Genomic DNA, 16,205 nt, shown 5'->3' with positions numbered 1-16,205 from the left:
ACACTGGAATCAATGAGATTTACAGGCAGCCTTTTTTCCCTTCTGCTTTTTATTTCCTATCATTTACATTGGTTACTACATAAACAACTGTACTCTCTGATATCTTCCCATGGGGCCCCCAAAGCAGGGGGTTATTTGTTTGTTTTTTAAAATATTAAATTAATATCGTTCTGCAATTGTGAAAATTCATTTCTTATGTAAATGCATAATGCAGGCTCTTAGGGGGAATCACCATTGACTGTCCTTTTAAAATTCTATTTTTTAGGGATATTAAAATTAATTGCTCCAAACCTAGCAGTATTATATGTTGCTAAAATAAATTAAATTTAGAGAAACAATTAAGGCATCTGAAAAAACAATGTTACTTAAAGAAAAAAAGTACTTTTTTCAAAGCCTGATTTTCAAGTTCAAAAACTGATTGTAAAAAATAATATATTTATGTTTATCCAGAGGCTGAGCTAGTTCTCTCAGAGCTGGCTTTTCTACACGTGTTATGTTTGCTGTTACATTCACTCTTTTAAATATTCCCCTTGGAAAGATAACTCTTCTAATACAGAAGAAAAACAAAGAGGAACAAAACGTTTTGGAAACAATTTCAAGAGTTAATGTTGTCAACAATCTTCACCAGAAAGAAACAATGGGAGTTTCCTTCCCTAGGAAGATTTCCTTCTGAAACTCCCTCTTTCAGATTGTTAGATTTGAAGACAGTTTTCCAGACAGGCTATAAAGCGTGAGAACTGGCCTACCCACTTAAATCTTTAGAGAAACAAAGAATGGAGAAACACATAAGAAGTGCACTAAAGCATGTGAATGCTTCACACTTTTCAGGGCTAATTATTACTGCATTTTCTTCAATTCTTAAATTCTCTCCTGCTTGGCCAGATGATATTCATCATGTTTCTAGAAGAAATTCTGTTAATTGCATCTGTTTGTTTTCATAATTAATTGAAAGTAAGCAAAAAAAAATAGTCAATCAATTATTCCACTTCTGTATCTTCTTTTCCACACTGTTAGGTGTCTGATGACTTCATTTTGTTTCGTTTAGTCCAAGTATGTTATTTTTATGTTTTGGTTCCCCTCAGCAGGAGGTTGGCCCGAATCTCCAGTTATCCATTACTGGAAATGGATGTTTATATTCCCTTTTTAGTCCTTAACATTGCTGGACAGCTCTCATGCAATGGATACTTCTGGCTGACTTCCTTCTGAGAACAGCCTATTCATCTGACTCTCATGGCTATCTTTTCTCTTCAGGGTTTTCCATGTGGCTCTATTAGGTTTTTCTCTGGTTCTTTACTTACACACATTGTGAGCTCTGATGCTGGCCCATGTACTTTCTTCTTAAATATTATTACTTGGTTTCTGCTTTGTTTTTTATATTGTTCCTCTGCATTCTCTTTGAATGTTCTCATCTACCTTCCCAGTTTTAATTATCGTCAATAAGGTCCAAAGAGATATCAAATATTCTCTAGCTCTCTTCTTTCTGAGCTTTAGCTAATATGTGGTGTTTAGACTTCCTTCATGTACCTTCTCTTCAATATGCCTAAAACTGCTCTTCCATCTGCACTTGTCACTACCACACACCCCTCATCTCTGAGTCAGAATCTGCAAGAACTCAGAGGACTTCCTTTCACACTTCCTATCCTGCCATAGAGTTAATTTCTGTCAACATTACCATATACATAATTCAGAGATCTCTACATACATATTGATTGACCAAGTTTAAGGCTAATTATGTTCTCATATTAACTATTTCAAAGGTCCTTTACAGAAATTCTTGCTGGAAGTACCCAACTTCAATATCACAATATTTTACAAAATACCACATCTATTTAGGGACCATAAAATTTATCTCATTATTATAATAGTGTAAAAATTAAGGTTTACTTTTGCAAACCATCAAAAATAATTCTAGGTCGAGATTATGGGGTTACTATATTCAAGAAAAGGTATTTTTTTAAGACATGATGTCTAATATGCTTAATATGTTAAAAGTATAAGCTTGAAACTCATTCTAGCATGATAAGTGTTATTTTTCTCAATTTTAAAGTACCTTAGGTGTATTTTGTGTGAAAATCTAGCAAACAATATCAAATTATCTTTTTTATAAAAATCCCCTTGAAGCTTCAGGGTTTGTCTGTTGCCATACAACCTAGTCTTGTCTGTATCTGTTTTAAGACATAATACTTTACATGGAAATTTTGTATTCATGATTTATAGACTCTTTTCCAAGTATACTGTATGAAGTATACCTGTTTTCTTTTTCCCTATATTTAGTACATTTTCTGCCATGTAGTACACACTTAAGACCCTTATGGGGGGCTGGAGATGTGGCTCAGCAGTAGCGCGCTCGCCTGGCATGCGTGCGACCCGGGTTCGATCCTCAGCACCACATACCAACAAAGATGTTGTGTCCGCCCAGAACTAAAAAATAAATGTTAAAAATTCTCTCTCTCTCTCTCTCTCTCTCTCTCTCTCTCTCTCTCTCTCTCTCTCTCTCCTCTCTCACTCTCTCTTTAAAAAAAAGACCCTTATGAGCCCACATAATAGAATTCAATGTATATATTAAGTGAAGACACTAGTTTCCAGTTGTGTCAAAAATGTTTTATAAAATTTTGTTGACTTAGTATATGTAAACAGTTGTATGCGCATGTAGTATATAGTACCACTATTTTGTATATATATTTTTTTCAACTAAATGAAGGAGTAATGTTATGGAAAGCAATGTTAGACCAAAAGTAAAGGCAAAAATTCTGTGTTTTGGCACATTGTTGTTACAATGCAGAGAGCACAGTACTAATATGCTTTGATATAATTATTGCTGTGGTGAAATATTAAATAAATATATAATACAATGTGGCATGGGAGAGTGAGAATCTAAAAGAAAGCAGAGCATACATATTGTTTTTACATTGCACTTGGCAATCAAGCTAAACTTTTATGAAGATCTGAGAAGCAATTTTCACTCATGTACATTATATCATATAGGTCATATTCTTTTATGTAAATCTCTTTCACTTGGGTGTTTAAATTTCAGTATAAACCTAGTTCTAAAAAGTATGGCTTTTGTTTTCCTCTCTCATTAATTCATTCTGAGTTTTGGGGAGAAAATGTTTTATTGAGCATGACACCTATGAGAGGTATTATTTGAATAGATGCTACAACATGAGCTGCATCTGTTTTGGATAACAGTGGTATTGCAGGAGGTGCCTTATCCTCACATTGTACACTGTCCCAAAAGCAAGGAAAAGAGGCTTACCAGTATGTATTAATTCACCGGTTGAATTGTAAAAAGAAGATTAAGTCTGTAATTTATCACTTGATAGAGTCGATACATTCATTAGCTTTATGCAACTTTTATTTCTCATGTCCATAAAGCTAATCGATCAATTCCACATTTGGGCAACCATTTTCTCAAAATGTTCTCTGATGCTTCACATTATGAAAATCTTTTAGTAGACTACAACTTCAGATAAATTTTATATGCATTAATGTTTCTATATTTTTTATTTATTTTTTACAAACATGACAATATGTTTCTATCTTTATGGAAATGTGATTAATAGTATTCTTCCATCCTGCAAATGTGGATTTTCATTTTAGGGTAGGGAAAAAAACACAAAGCAAAAAAAAAAAAATCCCCAAATACACATGGTCTGTTCATAATTATTTTTCCAATAGTATATCATTACATTTGAATTAAATTCATGAAAATCCAATAGTACACTTCTAATTAAATATAGTAATATTTTTTAAAATTCTGAAAATCCATTTATGCCATTTAAAGGATTATGGCACTATGGATTCAAGAAAGTGAAAGGGGCTTTGTTCCTTACTCAATTATTTGTTTAATAGTTGTACCATTTGTAGTCCTAACTAGAAACAGAAACTCCATTCAAGTTAATTGAGGAGAGTTTAATGAAGGGTTTCTTTACAGTTTTGAGGACAGGGTTAGATAATAGCAGAAAAATCTAGTGAAGGATCACAGATCCAGAAACTTCATCCAATACTCAAGTTTTATCTTATGAAAAATAATGTATTTAAAAGCAAAATAATATCCCTTTACCAAAGTGCATTTCACTTGCAACCTTCTTCATTAGGTTGAACCAATTCAAAATTTAAACTTCTCAAGTCAAAATCATTAGATTTTCCTTTATTCTATTCTTTCCCTACATTCTTTCTATATTTAATCAATTAGGACATTCTCCTGACTCTAGCATCAAAATGATCACCAATTGGTACATATTTTACCACTTTTATTGCAACACCAGAGCCAAATTCTAATTATCTTTGTTGTTTTGCCTAAGCATAGAGTAAGTTACTTTTCATGGCAATCTTTAAAAAATGTGAATCAGATCCTGTCTCATATCTGTTCAAAACCATTCAATGGTTCACATTATACTACAGATGTGGTGAAAATACTTATGTAGCTGGTAAGGCCCCCATAACCTAAGCTCTTTTCTTTAATGTCATTCCCTTCTTTTATCCCCTTTTCTTGGTCTACTCTATCACACTGGCCTCTTACTGGAGCAAACAGTCATACCTTCTTTTAGGAACCTAGTACTGCCATTGCCTTGACTCAGGATGTTTTCCTGCCCTCTCCTCCTAAAGTTTGCATAGGTAACTCTTATATATGCTTTAGATCTTTGCTCAGGTGTCATTTAAAGGTATACTTTTATTGTCTCTGGCTTTCATTTATTCTTCTAAAAATCTGATATACATCTAGTTAGAGTCTATAGTAGCCAATAATTTTCTTTCTTGTTTCATTTACAATATTACCTTTGTTTTTGGTGTACTCCAGTGTCATTATAGTATGTCTCAGTGTCTCTACCCTGACTGAAACTAAATTATTCCAAATTTCAAGATTCACTTCTGCTATTGACTGAATATTGGTTTTTTATCCAAAATTTGTATGTTGAAGCCTTAATCCCCAATGTATATCAGTAGGTAGAGATTAGGTTCAGGTGGGGACCTAGGTATAGATGCACCATAATGGGTGCCTTAGATCTAGTTCACTCTTCTTGCCCTGGGCCTTACCTCTTCTATTTGCTTCTGTGATGACAACTGCAGCTCTAGATCATTGACACTAATAACCTTTTCCTAACTCTGTCAAAATTCTACCCCAGATTCTGGTTCTTTAGGTCTCCCTAACATACTGGTAATCTTAACTATGCATTTAAAAGATAACTGTCATATATTCCAGTGTTTATTGATGCCCTCATAACCGGATTAAGGAATCTGAACTCATTCACTGCAGCATATGAGGAAACTAGCAAGAGCTCCTTCACCAAAACCAACCTCATTGGCATATTTGACTTGGACTTCTCAGCTTTTAGAACTAGGAGAAATAAATGTTGTTTAATCAAACCAGTACATGTAATTCTTGTTACAGCTGCCTGACATGAAAACGTGTTCCATCAACTCTGGAACATAACTATAACTTCTTCCCTATTTTCCATTTGCTTCATTGGAGTTTGTATTAAATTTTTATTATAACTTGTTATTCTGTCCTTCATGGTTTATAGTCTGTCTTTCATATATTACCATTTTTATCTCTATGTTGCATTCTGGATAAATTCTTTGGTGTTTGTTAAATCTTTCTTCAGCTGTGTCTTGTCTGCTATCTCATTCACCTTTTGAGCGTTTAGTTTCAAAGACTGTATTTTTAAATATTAAAAGATTTATTGGACTTTTTTTCAAACCTGATTGATGTTATTTCATACTGTCTTGTTTTATAGTGTCTATCTGAAAGTTCGATTAAGCTGAAGTTCCGTTATATCATGGTGGTTGTTTATATTGACTTGTTCAAGGCAAATGGTTTACTTGTATATTTTCTAATTTTGTGAACCCAAATTTGAAAAGCATATACAATAATTGCAGTCCAATAGCAGTGGTGAATAAATGTATTTAGACACTGAACAGAAACACACAAAGAACTTCACAAAATGGAAACTCTTGGTCTAGCCACAAAGGTGTTTCCCAATGAAATCTATAGGAAGCCAGGCCCCCCAAAAGAAGACAAACTTCTTTCTGATAAGGATAGCCTTTTGCTTTATTTTTTCCCCTACTTTCTCAGTTTTTGAAGAAATAACTCTTCTTGCCCAAGGCCTATCTCTTCTGTTTGCTTCTATGATAACAACAATAGCCCTAGGTTATTAACACTAATCATCTTTTCTTAAACTTCTCCACAGTTCTACATAAGATTCTGGTTCTTTGGATCTCCCTAAAAATAACTTGAAATCTTAAATATGCATTTAAATGATACCTGTCATCTATTCCAGTGTTTGTAGGTTATATGACTTTTCACATTAAGTTATCACAGTGTATTAGAAAATCTATATATCATATTCTCAAGTTACTAGATGGAACCATAATCCATAGCCCAATTTGCCTTGATATATTTTAAATTTTTAATCAACTGAGGTTATTAATATTCTTTGAAGAGTAAATAAAGTTTAAATGGTGCCTGGTTTAAAAACAGCAAACCCTTATTTTCCTGTTTTGTGATGACATGATAGTTGAGATGAAATATACCTGAGACTGTTTTTTCTTCAACAAGTATGATTCTATGAGTCTCTAATCTATTTTTAAAGTTTGTATGTATTAATATATTTGTAAATATTATGTTTTTAAATTTAGTATGTAAATATGCTACATAGTAGAATAAAATTCTCATTGATTTCTCAAGTAGAAGTCATTTTTTCACATGTCCCAATGTCAGCAAGCAACATCCCAATGTCAGCAAATGAGAATTACTTCAGACTAAATATAAAGAATACTCCAGCATCTCTGACTCTGTTTGTAATATTGTAAAAGTCAGGACATGATGTCAGTATACCCTCCAGTTTTAAACCAAACCAAAGGTCTACAATGGGTGTTAGCAGCAAAACTTTTTCATTCTTTATGGCTCTGAGAAACACATCTATTGAGGCACTTGTCTAGGGCTTCTTGGCTGCCTGGAGAATGCCACTTAAGAACATCACCTTTTGACCTTATCTACAAATACTGGATCCCAACCAAGGCCAAGACAGACTGTGATTACATACTTGCTACAAAGACTCTCTCAGTGTTCTCTAAATGTGAAGAGGGCGAGTTGTGATTGATAGACCAAGCAGTTTTTAAGTAGCAAAGTCATAATATCACCAAACAACATGACTATTGGAAAAACAAGGTGGCCTTCCCACAGATGGTGCTCCTTAAATTGTCCCTTACTCACAGCAGGCTCTTTGAAGAGATTTTTCCAGATAGTGCTGGTGAGTCAGGACAGCTACAGTGATGATTCTTTTCTCTCAGAAGCAAGAATGAGGACAGCCTGAGGCCCTAGGGGGAGAGAGTTTCTGAAAAAAGCCAAATCGCCTGAATAAACCATCTCCCAAGGTTTTCGATGATAGAGCATTTTGTTCTAACCAGCTAAAATGACACTGTAATGGTACCTTAGGTGACACTGCATAGCTGAGCAGTGCCAGTAGAGCTAGCTCATCTATGAAACGCGAAGGCCAGCAGGTAAAATGTGGACTGAACCAGGTAGCAGACAAGGTAAAGCTGAGCCAGAAACACAAAGAGCATTTATTCACAAACCAAGGCTATTCTTCTATACAGGTATTGTGGACAAGCTGCTGTTCTCATGCTGATTTTCTGTGTTATCCTTTTACATTCTGACAACAGTACCTTCAGCAGAAGCTGGTCCAACACTGGCACTTCTGTGTATCTGCCCATTGCCTTGTTTTCATAACCCTAAATCAAACTGCTTCCCATTTCTTTCTTCCATTTATTTTTTTTCCTAAATAAATACATGCAGAAAGAAATCACCAGGCAAATATTGAGTTTGTAAAAGGGCTAATATTTCATAATAGACCTGCAGCATTTTTATAAGGCTCTACTGCCCATTTTCTTTCTTTCTTTTCTTTTGTTGTTATTTTTGTTCTTGCATTTCATTTGGTATCTGTGGCATGAATCCAAGTTTTCAGAGAGGTAGTATTCTTTGGGCTTTTACATTTGCTGACTTACAATGGCATGGATATTCCCATTCACACACTTCAGAACCTTAGCATAGTTGAGTATTGTTTTCATTTTGTTTTTGTTACCTGATGAAATGAGCCACTCTTTGATTGGAACACTGTCTAGCTAATTTTAGACAACAGAGAAAGTAGCTTTATGTGCCTTTGTTCTGCCTTTCAAGAAGATTATAAGCTGCTTTGGAATAGAGGTAATAATCCTTGCCTATCTTTCCTATACTTCCCAAGTTGTAGGTACTGGTATGTCTGCCTGAACACCCTCCCATAGGCCCAATTTCTCACACATGGCACCAAAATATTTTGGTTTACAAATACTATTCATCATTCACTCATCTACTTTAGGCTTTCAATAGAGCCTCAAAGCCTATTGACTAAAACAGGCATTTTATAATCCATTTCATTTCTGCTCTCACTTCTTCCACCCAAACATCAAGTCTGTCTGTGCATTTGATAGTTTTCAAACTTAAAATGAATAGAAGGAAAAATCTAGATAGTGAGATAGGAGAGGTAACGCTAAAAATGGCAGGGCATGAAAGGTTCATTTTGCAATGGTGGCTACAATGGGTAGCATTGCAATATAAGCATCCTCAAGACACTGAATACTCTGAGAAGGGGCTGCTATAATTCTCCAGAACTGGAAGCGGAATGAGAAAAAGGTGAAACAGAACAATAAAAGGATTTGACCTACAGAATATGGTATTAAAAAAACTATAATTCTGGAGGTCAGGACAGTAGCTCAGTGGCAGAGCACTTGCCTAGTGTTTGTGAGGTACTGGTTTCAATCCTTGGTACCATAAATAAATAAATAAATAAATAAATAAATAAATAAATAAAGCCATGCTGTTTATCTACAACTGCAAAAAGACAATTTAAATATTATATATATATATATATATATATATATATGTGTGTGTGTGTGTGTGTGTGTATGTGTATATATATATTTCTGAATCCTACTTTTTAAATTTGATCTTTCTTGGGTCTGTGCTCATTATCACTTATCCAGGAGACATTAGTGTGTGCTGTGTGTGTGTGTGTGTGTGTGTTCCTCTGAACAAAACCAAAATTTACATGAAAGGAATAAATGAATGTTTAGATTTTGGGATGTTAGAGTCAAATAATCTATTGCTTTTCAATTTTAAAAATGACATGGGTATGAAAAAACATTCACCTAAATATTGTCTTTATAAAGAATTACATCTTGTAAATCTCAAACCAAATTAAGAAATTATTTAATTCTATTAATGCAAATAAATATTATTACTTAATAAATATTACTTTGAATTTTAAAACATCAGAATCAACATCACAATAATATAAATTAATCTGATAAAACAAACTTGAACATAACAGTGGAAATATATTAAATTATAAAGCCAGATGCACATATGACCTTTAATTATTAACAAGTGTTACCTTTGTTCTCTGGATAACATCCAAAAAGTAAATATTGCATACTACTATGAAAAAGAACCATAAGTTTGTTATAACATAATTTACTAACAGTACACAAACCACATACACCATTTTATTTGATTCCTACTTTCAACTCTGTAGCTTTTGTTTGTTAGATCATATTGTTACATCTTATATTCTGTTAATTGGTTCACATTGGCCCCAGCTCCCATTCTTTAAATGTCTTTGCCCCATGATTAGTTCTCCCTCATCATTAGTCTGTCATTCTGGAACCCAAGATTTGTGTATCAAGAGACAATTTGTGTATCAAGAGACAATTACAAATACAACAGGATTCTACAGAAATTAAAATGCTCACATTATTTCCGATTTTCTTTATTCTTATAGGGAAGAGTACTTTAAAATAAGCGTTTTTGCATTTGGTGATTTGTTTGATGCAGGCAAAAAGAGACCACATAAACCATTTTCTCAAAAAAAAAAAAAAAACATTTTCTCCTGAGTGTGTGATTAATGAATTATCTCCTTATCCTCTAATTGCCTTATCAGGAATGAAATTGCTTGTGGCAGATTAATAAAAAAAAAAAGTCCTTGACTGAACAGTTAGTATTGCCTGTCTAATATTTCATGTGAGCTAGTTTTCAAACATATAATTATCAACACTGCAGCACAGAACTAAGAAAAGAAGATATACTCAGGAGGCATTTTATCTGGCATGCAAGTGATTGGTTTTGTGAGAGTAATAACAATTTGATGCTATCTGAAGGTGCTGCCTTTTTTGTTTGTTTGTTTGCTTTGTGAAACTCAGAATACAATTATGTAAAACAATATATAGCCAGCAAATAAATGAATATCTTCTTATGTCTTAAAATATCACAACTTATAATGGCAAGAATAGAAAATAATAAAAAGAAACTCAGACCTGAAGCCAGAACACGTAGTTTCTGTACCCGATCTTTCATGAAAGCACATAAAGCACAGAGCCTTACAAGTTGAAAGGTCACTTTAGAAGTGCTATAGTCCAACTTTTATTCATTATAGAAATTTTATGAAATATCTCCAAAGGGGACCTGTGACCTGGCTCACATATTGAAAACTCACCACCCTCCAAAGTAGCCCAGTGCATTGGAACAATTAAAATTAATTTCCCTTCTACTTTGACTCATTAGTCTTGGTTCTACACCCTTGGAGTCCATTAGAATACATCAACTCCTTTTGGAAACTGATGATCCTAAAAATATTTACAAATATCTATCACACTAACTCTAATTATTTTACAAATGTTAAACTAGTAAACTTTGGATCCTGAACAACTCTATGGAAATAATTTTTCTTATTACTATTAAGTCTTTTGAAAAAAAGAAAAAAGAATTCAATTACATTAGAACTCATTAATTAAATTTTTATCACTGGCTTATTTGGTGAATTTTCTCCACATGGATTATATCAACTATGCCTCTTTACATTTTTGTTGAAATGGTATATACCTAGATGGGCATGTACCCATGGGCAGTTTTACACGTGGAACAATGAGAGAAGATGTAGTGTCCTGCTAACCAGCCAGAATAGCTGTGAATCAAGAAGTGATATCAAGGGAACAGCAGAACCACAACAAGGTAGAATTTCCTATCAATTTATTTAAAAAAAGTAATGCAAAGAAAAGGCCAAATTCAGGTAAGAAAGCAATGTTACAGATATTGAAGAAATCCAGAAAAGACAAAAGACTGTTCAGAGACAAATACATGACTCTCATGTTATTTCCAGTGATGGCCCTTCTTGTTATACTTTATCTATGAATAAAGATATTTCTTAAAAAGATTTAAGTTAAAATCTTGAACTTCATATTTTTAACATTTTACACTTGACAAATTGACACTTGATAAATAAATCTGTAGGAATTGATGTCTAATTCTCTTTTGTATATTTTCTGAAGATTTACCTTTCCCTTTCTGATACTCATAAGACTATTGTGATTCTATGTAGTCCTTTGTTGAAAGAAATTGGTAGGTTGTCACCCTCAGCAATTGAAAGGTATGTTTTCAAGAGTTAATAAAATCTGTAAGTTCTAACCAGAGAAGCCAGCTATGGAGATGGGTATGGAATGGCATAAATCAAGATCTTAATGATGTTCAGATCTGATGTTCAATTTCTAATTTTGGCTTAGATTTATATATTATCAGTTTTTCAGACATAACAGAAAGAAATATAAGATGGAGAAAACTGAGGTCATAAGATCATAAGGTCAGCATCCTCTATGTTTGAGAGAAGCTGAGGTCCTTTGTCCTTCATTGTGTGTGGATGATTTTTATGAATATGAAGTAGAACCAGATGTTTGAAGAGAGTTCCCTGACCTAGAAACCAATGCACTCTATGGACTGTCAGTTGGCAATTTGGAATGTGGTTGAAATTGTTTTCTGGGTAGCCAGTAATTTTTTCATATCTTGTATGTTTTCTGGGGATCATTTTGAAGAAAAAGAAACAAATACAGAAAGCATATTTGTAGTAAAAATAAAGAAATATAAATGCATGCAAATTACTTGGGGTAAGGTACACAATTTCTGTTGACAAAAATGGATATTTTTGAAGTGGCATTTTCAAATAACTGGTTGACATATTCCATGATGGTTCATTCATCTCTGGATGAAGGTTATGGTCAAATAGAGGAAAACTGGCAAAGATATGAAATTTGATCTATTCTAAGAAACAAAAGGAAAAATGTAACAGAATACCAAACCATTTTGGGGGGTTGAGCAGGCAACAAGGTAAATAATTAAATTATAAATATGGCAGTGCTGACAGTTATGAATGGGGATGAGAGTACAGTGCCATAGCTATAGAAAGAAAATATGTCTGAGGTATAAATTTATAGAGATAAAATTCTAATGTGTCATGAATTTTGAGTACAGAAACATTTCCTGTTTCCGAATAATGCAACCAAATGTTGTCTTACTAATAAATGGAAGAGGAATGTGAAGCAAGCAAACTGCCATCTGGGTGTTCATGTTGATCCAGAAGACAGTGGGATCCAGAAATTGGTAGATTGTCACCCTCAATAAGGAAAAGAGATGAGTAAGCAGTATCATATGAAGAAGGAAGAGAGTTTAGGAATATTCTTGTTGATAGAATAGAGGGAAATTACTTTGGTAATATTATCAAATTTCTTCCTTCCTCTTTTTCCATTTCCCCAATTCTAACAGTCAGTATTGCATTCATTTATCAGGAGGATAACAGAAGGAAACACAGATGTTTGTTTAGCTTTAGCCACCTACCACCGCAAGGAGGAGAAGCAGAGTTCAAAGGAGTGAGCATGTCCATGAACCCCTAGAAATAGGGCTACAGCTGAAAATATCATGTTATAAGCATTGGTCAATGTCCTCTTTGAAAGGCTTTGTTTCAGCTGTCAAAGCCAGTTGGGAATTTGAACATTTGCTACTACTTTCTCTGTGCCCAGATATATTTTGGTTGCTGTAGCCATTAGGAGCCAGATGAAACCTTCCCTTTGGTCAATAACTAGCATTTGGATCCAAAGTACATGTATGAAGACATGAATTTCTGTGAACATTCTTTATATACAAAACAGAGATATGAAAAATTGTGTTCTATATGTGTAATAAGAATTGTGATACATTCTTCTGTCATGTATTTAAAAAATAAAAGCAATTAAAAAATCAGATTAATGCCTGCCCAGCAGAAGCAAGGCTCACGAATATCTCTTTATTAGGCAAAGTTGTTTCTTGTCCCTGTTCAGTTTATGCCTTGGAGAATTTTTCCACAACACAAATTGTATAGTATATCCATAAGCCTCAGGAAGAGAGCTGTATCATAAGTCACTTGTAAAATTCTTGGGAGAAGGAAGTAGCACATGTTTGTTTAGACAATAACAAAAGAAAAGGAAAATAAAGAAAAATGAAAAGCAAGCCATACTTGGAAAATGGCAAACTATAGCCCAAATTTCTCTATAGTTTGAGCATAAGTGATAATGTCATTTACTGAAAAAATTAAAAGAATAGTTTAAGAAACTGATTGTACTTTGAGCTTTGATTTTAAGATGTAGCTCTGACTTGTAAGTGGAGATCTGTAATAAATTATTGGAAAAATGATTTCAATACTTAGTAAAATCTATAGCTTATTCTACATAATAAGTTGTATATATAAAAATTTATAAGTAACTTCTAAGAAGAACTTAATGTATACGAGGAAATTATTTTAATATGGTCATCTGCCTAGGATGCACAGTGAAAAGAGAAAAGAAGCAAAGCTTTGAAAACACAGACATTTAAAAAAAAAAAAAACCATAAAACACTATTTCTCTGTATAGCTTTCAAAATGGTAGGAGGAGAAAATAATGTCATATAATCAAGGGGAGATGTAATGAGTTTAATTGTTAACAGTGAGAACAACAACAAAAAAGACCATTCAGTGCTCAGGTGTTTTTAGAAAACTATCATTGATGACCTTAACAAGCAACGTTTTGGGATAAATATGATATGGATGCATTGAGTGGAGACCATCATGTCTTAAAAAGAAAGATAAACATATATACACAGTGGAGACCAGGACAAAGTCAATGAAAGTGCTATGGTTTGGATCCGGATTGTCTCCAAAGGCTGATATATTGAAGGCTTGGTCACCAATGCAGCTGCTCTCAGAGGCTTTGGGGAATTGATTAGCTCATGAGTGTGCTAATCTCAACAATGGATTAATTCACTGTTGAGTTCATAGCTGAATTGATTATTAGAAGATGGGGTCCATTTGGAAAAAGTTCATCACTAGAGCCATGTCTTTTAAGGTTATATATTGTCACTCTCTTCTCTCCTTCTGCTTCTTGGCCCCCAGGAGGGAAATGGTTCCCCTCACCCTTCCACAAGGATGTAAGGACCCAGAATAAAAGGAAGCCAGACAGCCATAGACTAAAACCTCTGAAATCATAAGCCAAAATAAAGTTGTTTTACTCAGTATTTTATCATAGTAATGAAATCTGACGAACACCGAAGGTTTATACTTGAAATTAAATTTTCAAGATCAGCAAGTCTTGGAAGTGTTCGTAGATTGCAATGCAAAAAGCTAGTGGAGAGTTAAAGTTTGAAAATGCATGCGAATAAAAGAACATTATAGATGTTTACAAGCCATATTGTCTCAAAAAATGCTATTACCTTGCAAGGTAAATTTAAATGTGTTATCTGTTGTCTTGAACTGAACTTTTTTTCCTGCAAAGAAAAAAGGTTTGAATAAAGATGGAATCTGTAGGTTCAGATGAAGTAATTGCTCTAATAACTTGTACTTTTAAGGTGTATTGACCACTAATATCATTGAAGTAGACCACTAGAATGTCACTGGTCCTGCAGTGTAATACAGGAAATGATAGTCATTCCTAAAATGTTTATGCACATCCTTGAATGCAAAATCTTCAGATAATTTTATTTGACTGTCAAGTTATTGGCCATTATTCTGTAATCTTTGTAAACAGAACAAAACATACCTCCAAAATAGACTTTGCAATATAAGTACTCCATTTTAAGATGATGTTTTCCAAAGACCTCAAGTGCAGGAATAGATATGTGATACCACAGATATCTTAAACTATTTTCTATTTTATTGTGTCAGTTTACAGTTCCTGGTAATGTTACTTGAAAGTAAAACTACGATGCCCTATTTTCTTTGCTGCCAAGTTTGAACTACAATTTTGCCTGACAAATGGGCAAAGTTTTCTGAGCACCACATGGCTGGTATCTGTGAATTGAAATATGATGAACCCATATTGTTTCTAAATCCATGGAGGAGCTAGTCAAAGGTGCCTCTGTGATTTTGCAATGAAAGCCTGGGAGTCATAGGTGGTATTACTCAGTTCATTTATGAACAAATGTGGGATAGCAGACTGCAGATTATAGAGAAGGTATTAATGAATTATTCCCAGATGATCTACTGATGACCCACAGGACTGCAAAATGAATCATATGACCTATTTTTTAATTAAAAAATGCATTTTAAATGAATTATTTATGAACAAGTACAGCTGTAACCTTGATAATATTAAACTGTTCTGAGCTGTTGAAAGGTATCTCATAGCAGTGACTCTTCGTAGGAAAACATGCAGAATGTATTAATGTAGTTAGTAAAAAATATAAAGTGGTCTCCAAAGATGCAGAGATAAATGAGCCCATCAATTCATATTGCATTCTTGCCATAGCCAGTCACCAAAGATTTCTGTAGAAATATTTTATTTAGGGGTTATTTGTAGTCTAAAAATAACTATGATATAAAATGTATCATATGTATAAAATGGCTATTTAGCACTGTACACAATCAATAAGAGGAATATTGATTATGCCTAATATTTTCCTTAGGGATAGAAATAATGAACATGGCATTCTATTTAAGTACAATTTGGCCATCTCTCACATCTGAGATATACTTAAAATTACTTGGATATCAGGAAAAAAACGTATTTTCTAATTAACAAAGAAATTATGGTGTTTTTTGGTTGTAACTGCTCCTAATACAGAGTGATGAATCAGTCATGTACTAATGGTATTTGATCATCTAGATACTTTTTCTTAAATCTATTTTCTATTTGATGCTTTTAAAAATGTATTTGTAAAGATATCAGCTAAAGCTATTATGAAATCCTTAACTAATTAGAAAATTTGAGCAAGGGTGATGTTGTGTGCAAAGGAAAGTAAGGAAGAAAAAATTAGAATAAAAAATAAAGAGAAAAATGAAAGAGTGATAATAAATAGGTAGATTAAAATTGGTAGAGTAGAGTTCTTTCTTCACCTTTCC

This window comes from Urocitellus parryii, chromosome 7 (assembly GCF_045843805.1).
Source record: "Urocitellus parryii isolate mUroPar1 chromosome 7, mUroPar1.hap1, whole genome shotgun sequence".
Classification (NCBI taxonomy): Eukaryota; Metazoa; Chordata; class Mammalia; order Rodentia; family Sciuridae; genus Urocitellus; species Urocitellus parryii.
Note: the sequence above shows the minus strand (reverse complement) of the source record.